An 11,320-nucleotide genomic window follows, 5' to 3' on the forward strand; every position below is an offset into this window, starting at 1 on the left:
TGTTGGAGGAGAATATTGAAAGTGCCATGGGCTGCCAAAAGAACCAACAGATCTGTGTTGGAAGAACTATAGTCAGAGTGCTCCTTAGAGGCCAAGATGGCTAAACTTTGTCTCTCATACTTCGGACATATTGTCAAGAGGGACAAGTTGCTGGAGAAAGATATCATGTTTGGTAGGGTGGGGGGCCGGGAAAAAGAGGAAGACCTCCAGTGAGATGGATAGGCCAAGTGGCAGTATCAAGAATGGATGGGCTCAAGCATTGCAACAATAGAGAGGCTGGCCCAGGACTGCGCAGTGTTTCATTCTGCGGTGCATAAGGTCACTATGAGTCGGTACCGACTCAATGGCACCTAAAAGCAACAACAGTGTCTAGGATATTGATCTTTGTGTATTCCATTTAATTTTTTCGACAATATCTAATTTTCCTAGACTCATATTTAGTACATTCCATGTTATAAATAAGGAGCTCTGATAGCATTGTTGTTGTTAAGTGCCGTCGAGTCGGTTCCGACCCATAGCGACCCTGTACAGGGTTTCCAAGGGTATAAATCTTTACGGGAGTAGAAAGCCTCATCTTTCTCCAGCGGAGCGGCTGGTAGTTTCGAACCGCTGACCTTAAGGTTCGCAGCTCGATTCGTAGCCACTAGGCTAGGTTACAAATTGGGTTGCTAACCTCAAGGTAAGCAGTTTGAAACTCCCAGCTTTTCTGTGGGAGAAAAATGAGGTATTCCGCTCTTGTAAAGATTTATAGCCTCAGAAGCCTCTCACAGGGTCACTGTGAGTCGGAACCGACTCCACAGCACACTACCATCACCACCATGTCATAAATATTTATGGATGTTTACAATAGTTTATCCTCATTTTGAATTTTGTCTCATCAGAAATTGAAGGACCAGGAAGCTATACTCTACTTGTGTCATCATGGTCAACTCTACTCTTATGAGGCAGCTCTTCTCAAGTCATATTTTGAGTGCCTTCCAACTGAGGGTTTCATCTTCTTATCCAATATCTGATATTATTCTGCTGCTATTCATAATGTTTTCATCTCTTGGTAATTTATCTGACAATGCTCCACTGCGATTTATAAGGTTTTCAGTGGCTAAACATTCAGAAGCAGACCACCTCCCATTCTTCCTAGACTGTCTTAGACTATAAACTCTGCCAAAATCTGTCCACCATATGTGACCCCACTGACATTTAAAACACTGAGAAATATTTCTACATACGTATGTACCTATGCTGTAAATATATCTATGAATATTGTTGCTGTTAAGTGCCATAAAAAGTTGTTTCTGACTCATAGGCACCCGGTGTAGTGTTTCTGAGGAGAAGCAGCTGGTGGGATTTAATTGCCACCGTTGAGTTCAAATTGACCTTGCCATCCAGTATATTATTCTGCAGTGCCACATCAGGACTCCATATGTATCGTTAAGCATAAAAGGAACAAAATTATGAAAATTTCTTAGGCATAATTACCCACCTTGAGAGAATGAGTCAATAGGCAACACCCAAATCAATTGTCATAGCAGAGTCTACAAAGTCAATGTTATGTAGCCTACTTTGGCGAGTAGTGACTGGTGTCTTAGGAAAGCTTGTAAGCTGTTATCTAACATGTAATTATAGATCTTTCTCCATCCAGAATAAAGAAGAATGAAAAAAAACAAAGATGCATGGAAACAATTAGTCCAGTGGACTAAAGGGCCATGGGAATCTCACTTCCATGACCCTGAGATGAGAAGAACTAGATAGTACCTGGCTACACTGTTGAATAAGCACTGGACTGCTAACCACATGGTTGACATTTTAAACTCACCAGCTCTTGCAACCCCTCTATGAGTTAACAACAGAAGAAACTACTATCAACAACTCTGAAAGGGATCACATTGAAAGATCTTGGATAGTCAGTGGAAGAAAATTGTCGAGCAAGGCTCAAAGTCATAACAGGAGACCAACTTACTGGTCAGATGGCGACTGGTGGAACTCTGAGACTATGGTCCTTGTCATCCTTCACTCTGGAATTAATTCACCTCCATGGCTCAAATTTCAGTCAAATAATTTTTGTTGCTAAGTGCCATCAAGTTGATTCTGATCCACAGTGACCATTTATAGGATTTCCAAGGCTCAGATGATGGATTTGAGCTGCTTACCTTGTGATTAGCAGTCCAGTGCTTATCCTACAGTGTCACACCAGGACTCCAGTAAAAAAAAGATGGGTCTATAAAATGAATGGGGAGTGCTATAGCTCTGGAATGGTAATCATAAGGTTGGCAGTTCAAGGCCACCAGCTGCTTGGTGTGAGAAAGATGAGGCTTTCTGCTTCTGCAAAAGATTTACACTCTCAGAAACCTGATATAGGATCATTATGAATCAGAACTGACTTCATGGCATTTAACAACATAAAGTGAACAATAACACTAGAGGGGTACACACTCGTTAGAATTATCTAGATCTCTCCTGAAATAGCTAAAGGGCAGCATTTCCCCAAGGACTAAGTCCAGAAGGTAGGAAAGGTTAGAAAAGAAAGAGAAATGGAAACAGGAAGCACAGGAAGAAAGTGAGATAAATGATGTTTATAAGGACTGTAATAAATGACATGAAACAAAATGTATATGACTTATTGAGTAGAAAATGATTTATTCTGCAAACTTAAACACTTAATTCACAGTAAAAAGTTAAAAATCGAAAGAAAATAAGTTTAGATTCTTACAGTTTTCTCATAAATTTCATTTAATTAATATTTGCACAATGTAAGAACCATCAAATTCTGACACAGTATAATATATATACTATTCCACATAGATTTGTATATCTCACACATTTGATAAATATATTGTATTCTATCAAGTACAAACATAGAAAATTGTGCTCTTAAGAGAGCACTATAAATCTCCTTTGTCTTAAATCTATTAATAAATATTTTTTGCTTACGTTTTCCCCCTATTAATCCGCATGTAGATATTACCATCCACTTACACTTCTCCACTTCATTGCAGTTCATTATGAGGACTTTATCAAGGACTTGTTGAGGGCTAGTTATGCTATTATGTTGATTATTTTTAAATTAACTCTAGGGAATAAGCTTCAATTGAAAAGCTCAAGAACAAGACCAGGGACCAAAAACGGAACAGATCAGCAATTGCTCATAGGCAGATTCAAATTGAAGCTGAAGAAAATTAAAACAAATACATGAGAACCAAAATCTGACCTTGGGTATATCTGTGTAAATTTAAAGAGCATCTCAAGAAGGGACGTGATGAGGTCCAACAATAATGACCAAAACTACACACATTATGGGATGACATCAAGGACATATCATACATGAAGAAAGCAAAAGTTCCTTAAAAAGAAAGGAAGGAAAGAAAGAAAAAAAGAAAAGAACATACAGTGTCAAAAATGACTGAAAGTTGCTTTGCAGAAAGAAATGATGAAGTAAAAGAACTGAATAGGAAATTTCAAAGGGTAGCTCAAGAAGACAAAGTAAAGTATTATAATGAATTGTGCCAAGACCTGGAATCAGAAAACCGAAAAGGAAGAACGTGCTCAGCATTTTTCAAGCTTGAAGGACTTCAGAAAAAATTCAAGCCTTCTCTTGCAGTATTGAAGAATTCTATGTGCAAAATATTGAATGATATGTTGTTGTTGTTATGTGCCATCGAGTCGGTTCCGACCCATAGCGACCCTGTATAGGGTTTCCGAGGGTGTAAATCTTTACGGGAGTAGAAAGCCTCATCTTTCTCCCGCGGAGCAGCTGGTAGTTTCGAACCGCTGACCTTAAGGTTCGCAGCCCAATTCATATATAGGAAGCATCAAAAGAAGATGAAAGGAATACACAGAGTCACTGTTGCAAAAAGAAATGATAGATGTTCAAGTGGTAGCATATGATCAAGAACTGATGGCACAGAAGTCCAAACTGCATTGAAAGCATTGGCAAAAAACAAGGCTCCAGAAATTGATGGACTACCAATAGACATATTTCAATAAATGGATGCAACACTGCAATCACTCACTTACCTACATCAAGAAAATTGAGTGACAGCTGGCAAACAGATTGAAAGTGATTCATATCTGTGTTCAACTCAAAGAAAGATGAACCAATGGAATGTGAAAATGTTCAAGCAATATTATTACTATAGCATGCAAGTAAATTATTCCTGAAGATAATTTTTTAAAACAGATCACAGCGCTCATTACATCTACAGGGAAGTGTCAGTAATTCATTCCAGATTGAAAAGATGTAGAAAGAAGGATATTATTGCTGATATCAAATTGTTATTGTTGTTCTTGCTGTTGTTAAGTGCCATCGAGTCGGTACTGATTTATAGCAACCTTATGCACAACAGAACGAAACACTGCCTGGTCCTGGGCCAACCTCATAATTGTTGCCACACTTGAGTTCATTGATGCTGTCACTTTGCCAATCCATCTCACTGGGGGTCTTCCTCTTTTTCTCTGGCCCTCCCCCTTGCCAAACATGATATGCTTCTCCAGCGACTGGTCCCTCCTGACACTATGCCTGAAGTATGAGAGATAAACTTTGGCCATCCTGGCCTCCAAGGAGCACTCTGGCTGCACTTCTTCCAACACAGATCTGTTTCTTCTTTTAATCAATATCAGATTGGTCTTGGCTAAAAGCAGAGACTTTCCAGAATGATGTTTGCCTGTGTTTCATTGACTATGCAAAGGCATTTGACTATGTGATTCACAACTAATTAAGAATAAAATCGGAGAGAATGAGAGTTCCAGAATGCTTAACTGTGCTCCTGGGGAATTTGTACCTATACCAAGAGGCAAATGTTTGAATAGAACAAGAGGATGCTGCCTAGAAAAGTGTGTGCCAGAACTGTATTCTTTCACCATACCGATCACATCTATATATAGTAATATAATTTAACAACAACAGCAACAACTTAACAAAAACAACAACGACAATTAACAAAAACAACATTACAATAATTGTTGAGCAAATAATTGGAGACTGGGACCATATGGAGAAGAATGAAGTGCCAGGATTAGGTGAAGACTCTTTAACAACCTTCTATATGCAGATGTCACAACCTTGTTGAAAATGAAGAGAACCTGAAGCATTTGCTGATTGAAAATCAAAGACTATAGCTTTCATTAACGATTGTTGTTATTAAGGGCCTTTGAGTTAAGTTGGTTCTGACTCATAGCAAACAGTATAGGGTTTCTGAGGAGTAACTGGTGAGTTTGAACCACCGACCTTATGGTTCAGACAAACCTTTCGGTTCTTTGCTTATCCTACAGTGCCGCACAAGGACTCCTCATTATAGATTACACCTCAACAAAAAGAAAATAAAAGTCCTCACAATTGGACCAATGAACAACCTAATGATAAATAGAGAAAAGATTGAAGTTGTCAATGATTTCATTTAACTTAGATCCACAACCAACACTCATGAAACAGCTGTCAATAAATAAATTGACATATCTCACTGAGAAAAATCTGCTGCACAGAACTGTTTTAAGATGTTGAAAAGTAAACATGTTACTTTGAGGACGAAGGTGTGCCTGAACCAAATCATGATATTTTCAATCTTCTCATATATTGTGAAGCTGGACAACCAATAGGAAGACTGGAAAAGAATAGATGCATTTTAATTATGGTGTTGGCTAAGACTATTAAATATAAATGGACTGACAGAGCAAGAAACATATCTGTCTTGGAATAAGTATAGCCAGAATGCACTTAGAAGCAAGGATGATGAAACTTTGTCTCATGTATTTTGAATATGTTATCAAGAGGGATCAGTCCTTGGAGAAGGACATCTTGATTAATAAAGTAAAGGGTGAGTGAAAAATTAAAAGATCCCAAATGAGATGAATTGATACAGTGGCTTCAACAATAGACACAACCATTGATTTTGAAGATGGTGCAGGATTGGACAATGTTTTGTTCTGTTGTGCATTAGCTTGCTATGATCTGGAACTGCCCAGACAACACATGGTTAGTTTAGTAAATATCAGTTGTTTTTGGTAATGCGTTGTATTCTTTGTAATCACAGCTTTCTCTTCTAGGGGTTTATACATAATCCTTTTAACAGGATTATGTATAAACCTGTGATTATCTACCTCTTGTGATTATCTACCTCTAACTTCAATTCTGTTCTCAGTTAGGGAACCTAGGGTCATTGGGACTTTTGAACTGTGGTAAAGATGTAATTAAAGAGAAAATTATATTTTTCAGAGTGAGAACTTAGTGTTGGTTAGTTCTTCTTAGATACATGATTTTAAGTTAAATTCTGGACCTGAACACTAAAGAGATAAATTGATTCTTGTGTTTCTTTGAGTTTTACTTACAAAGAAAGTCTTATTTTAACTTGTGATGTAAATATTAGGAAATTTTCATGACCTGGAAAAAACACTTAAAGAGAAATGTCTTTTGATACACACTTCTTTTCATTTAAATTTTACATTGAATTTCAAAATTCAGCATCACCAAAATAGGAAATTCTTCTTTCATTACTATTTTCCAGATGCCTAGTTGACCTCACTAAGATACCAACTTTAAGTGTGTGTGTCCTTCCAGAATCATTCTGTGCATACACATACAATAGAATATATAAAAAACACTCTTTCACTTTATTTTTAACACAAATGATAGCATACTTCTCATTCTTTTTGCATTTTGGATTTTCTATGTAATATTTGGAGATTCTTTAAAAACCTGAACTTTAAAAATTACTTTATGAGCATCTGTGTGTTTTTTTAATGCCATACTGACAGTGTTACTTTTGTGTATGGTGTAGTTGCTTGTAAGATTTCAATATTAACATATCACATCATTTTAAAGGTAAAATATTTTGAGAGTTAGATTAAAGTAGACCACTAGATGGTGCTATATCACAGAGAAATGAAATGCGCTTTTAATACATAGTTTAAATATATTTTGTATATTTTTAAGGAACAAAAACTACTATAGAACTTTTTATAAAACTGAAAATTATAAGATATGTTTGTCTACTACTCAAATGTGGTCAATGATAACAAAGATACTTCTCTTCTTTCTTTCTTTCTTTTTTTGACGTACATATTTTTATTTGGACATGTTTGTTTGTATTGGTGGTGGTATATGTGCCGTGGAGTCGGTTCTGACTCAGTGCGACCCTGTACAGGGTTTCCGAGGCTGTAAATCTTCACGGGAGCAGAAAGCCTCATCTTTCTCCCGCGCAACAGCTAGTTTTGAACTGTTGACCGTAAGATTAGCAGCCCGATTCGTAATCACTGAAACTAAATTTGAGACACTGAATATCATTAATCTATTATAAAAGAGAGATATAGAGATTATTTATATGATGCAAGATTTCAGAACTTCAGTGGAATGTGAAGAACTTTATCTCCAATGTTCACGCTAACTGATTGCATCTCTCCACCTTTCCTTTAGATCCGCATCCAACAGTTACTACTGTTGCTTGCAGTACTTTTCCTTTAGATTTTCCTGGACGCATAATGCCTCCTTCAGTTACAGTTTTAGCTGCACTCCTTTCCACTAATATTTGATCAAAGAGGGGAAGAAACTTCCTAAATGCCTGTCCTGCCATGATTCTCAGGTCGCCGCAATGCACACTCCACCCAGTTATTTTATTTACACTTAGAATCCTAGTGTGGTGCTGTAGGATGAGCACTGGACCTCAAGTTCGGCAGTTCAAACCCACTAGCTCTATACAGGGTTCTATGTGTGTAGGTGGGAACCCTATACAGTATTGCTATGAGGCTGAACCAACTCGATGGCACTTAACAGCAACAACAATATACATATACTTAAAAAAAAAATCATATACTTTCTATTACTGTTTTGAAGCATACTTTTTGAATAACAACATAATTATGCATAATGGAGTTCTTTCCAGGTCAGTATATAAAGATTAATTCCATTCATCAATTAAATTATTGAATACATTGTTAAAATATTATATAAACATATTGCAATTTTTTTTTAACCTCTAATAATTGATACTTATGTTTTGTCTGGATTTTTGGTTACATGCACAGTAGTAAAGTTATCATCTTTGTGCATTCATCCTGTGCTATAAAACTTAGACCGTTTTTGTGGGAATTATTTTTTCTCAGTACTTTAAATGCATGTTTGCCTCCAAGTAGTATTGCTGTTGATTTAATTTCATTTCAAACATTTTCATTTAATTTAAAACATTTTCAATCTGGCCTGTTCTATTAGTGGTACTCTGAGCATTCCTGATCCCATTCTTTAAAAAGAAAAAAGAAAAGAAAACAAGAAAAAAACGTTGTGTTTTGTAACCTCAGTAAGCATTTTCAGTGTGGAAACTTACATCTTTCAGTTCTGGAAAAGTGTCTTGTATTAGTTCTCTGATAATTTCCTTCCCTTTATTTTCTCTTATTTTTCACATGTCAACCTCCAAGATTGATTTTTCTTCTAGTTCTCTCTTCCCCCATTAAAAAACAATAATTTTTGTTCTGGTCTCTGATATGTGTCCTAAACTTTTGTTCCCGAATATTCAAATTGGTCTTTTATTTCTTGTCATATCTTTAATATATTAAGGCTTTTTTCTCTTTTGTTGATGGCCAATAGTTCTGGTTTTCCTTGAATGGAAGAGTTTAATGGGAATTAACACTTTAGTGCTAAAACTGAAACAATCCAGAAAAACCAGGATATTTGGTCACCCTTCAACCAGATGCCACCCCTCATATGCCAGTTTGTCATGCTGTAGTGGTTGTGAAGCTCAAAGTGCCACTGGTATATAAAATATCAGCAGTCATGTATAGAGGACAGTTTTCAGTGGAACTTCCAGATTAAGAAAGACTATCTTTAGCCACTGAAAACCTTACAAATATAAGTGGAACTTTGTGAAATATAATGAAGGAAAAGGAGCACCTCAGGTTTGAAGGCACTGATAATATGACTGGAGAAGAGCTCCCTCCTCAAAGTAAGTTGATCATAATGAAGCGGATGGAATTAAGCTTTCTGGACCTTCATTTGTTGATTTGGCACAACTCAAAAAGAGTAGCAGCTGCAGATATGAACTAATTTTTGGAACATGGAATGCAAAACGTATGAATCTTGGAAAATTCAAGTTGTCAAAATGGAAATGGCATAAATATCTATATTATTGGCATTAATGAGCTGAAACGACTAGTATTGGAAATTTTGAATCAGGCAATCATATGGTTTACTATGTTGGGAATGACAAATAAAAGAGGAATAACATCCCATTCGGTGTCCTGGTGTGCCGCTGTGGGTTAATGCACTGGACTGAAAGTCGCTTTGAGCTGCAAGGTCGATTGTTCAAGCTCACTAGTTGCTTCTAGGAAACTCTATACAGGGTTGCTACGGGTCAGAACTGACTCGATGGCACTTAACAACAACAACAACAATATCCCATATATTGTCAAATATAACAATTCACGATCCGTTTTGAAGTAAAATGCTATCTGTGATAGGATAATAGCCATATGCCTACAAGGAAGACCAATTAATAACACAATTATTCAAATTTACAAACCAACCACTAAAGCCAGGGATGATGAAATTGAAGAATTCTACCAACTTCTTCAGTCTGAAATCTAACATGTAATCAAGTTGTTGTTGTTGTTATGTGCCGTCGAGTTGGTTCCGACCCATAGTGACCCTGTACAGGCTTTCCGAGGCTATAAATCTTTACAGGAGCAGAAAGCCTCCTCTTTCTCCCGAGGAGCGGCTAGTAGTTTTGAACTGCTGACCTTAAGGTTCGCAGCCCTATTCGTAACCACTATGCTACCAGAGCTCCTAACATGATACATTGATAATTACTGGTGATTGGAATGTGAAAGTTAGAAACAAATTTGAAGGATTTGTAGTTGAAAAATATGGCATTGGAGAAAGAAATGATGCTAGAGATATCATAATAGAAATTTTTAAGACCAATGACTTATTCATTACTACTATCTTTTTAAAACAACATAAAAGGTGACTATACACATGGACCACCACTTTTCTGTCAGTTTGTCGGACTGTGGTGGCTTGTGAGTTGCTGTGATTCTGAAAGCTATGCCACCGATATTATAAATACCAGCAGGGTCACCCATGGTGAACAGGTTTCAGATGAGCTTCCAGACGAAGACAGACTAGGAAGAAGGAGTGATGAACTACTTTTGAATATTTAGTCACTGAAAACTTTATGAATAAAAGAGAAACACTGTCAGATATAGAGCTGGAAAATGAGCCCCTCAGCTTGGAAGGCACTCAAAATATGACTGGGGAAGAGCTGCCTCCTCAAAGTAGACTTGACCATGATGACACTAATGGAGTAAAGCCCGTGGGAGAAAAGCCCACGGGGCCTTCATATGCTGATGGGTCACAACTCAAAATGAAGAGAAACAGCTGTAAACATCCACTGAAAATCGGAACATGGAACATACGAAGTAGGAATGTGGGAAAATTGGAAGTTGTCAAAAATGAAATGGAATGCATAAACATCAATATCTTAGGCATTAGTGAGCTGAAGTGGACAGGTATTGGCCATTTTGAATCGGATGACCACATGGTTTATTATGCCAGAAATTATAAATTAAAGAGGAATAGTGTTGCACCCGTTGTCAAAAAGAACATATCCAGATCAGTCATGAGATACAATGCTGTCTGTGATAGGATAATATCTGTGTGCCTATAGGGAAGACCAGTTAATACCACTATTATTCAAAGTTACGCACCAACCACTAAAGCCAGTGAGGATGAAATAGAAGAATTCTAACATCTTCTTCAATCTGAAATTGTTCAAACATGCATTCAAGATGTATTGATCATAACTGGTGATTGGAATGCAAAGGTTGGGGGCAAAGAGGAAGGATCAGTAGTTGGAAAACATGGTCTTGGTGATAGAAATGATGCTGGAGAACACCTGATAGAATTCTGCAAAATCAGTGATTTGTTCATTTCAAATACCTTCTTTAGACAGCATAAGAGATGCCCATACACATGGACCTCACTAGATGGAATACATAGAAAACAAATTGACTATATCTGCAGAAAAAGACAATGGAAAAGCTACATATCATTAGTCAAAACAAGGCCAGGGGCAGAGTGAGGAACAAACCATTAATTACTCATATGCAAATTCAAACTGAAGCTGAAGAAAATGAAAACAAGTCCACAAGATCCAAAATATGACCTTGACTATATCCCACCTGAATTTAGAGATCATCTGAAGAATAGATTTGATACATTAAACACTAAAGACGGAAAACCAGAAGAGTTATGGGATGACATCAAGAACATCATACAGGAAGAAAGCAAAAAGGCATTAAGAAGACAAGAAAGCAGGAAAAGTTCTAAATGGATGTCAGAAGA

This window comes from Chrysochloris asiatica, unplaced genomic scaffold (genome assembly GCF_000296735.1).
Source record: "Chrysochloris asiatica unplaced genomic scaffold, ChrAsi1.0 scaffold00202, whole genome shotgun sequence".
NCBI classification, from domain to species: Eukaryota; Metazoa; Chordata; class Mammalia; order Afrosoricida; family Chrysochloridae; genus Chrysochloris; species Chrysochloris asiatica.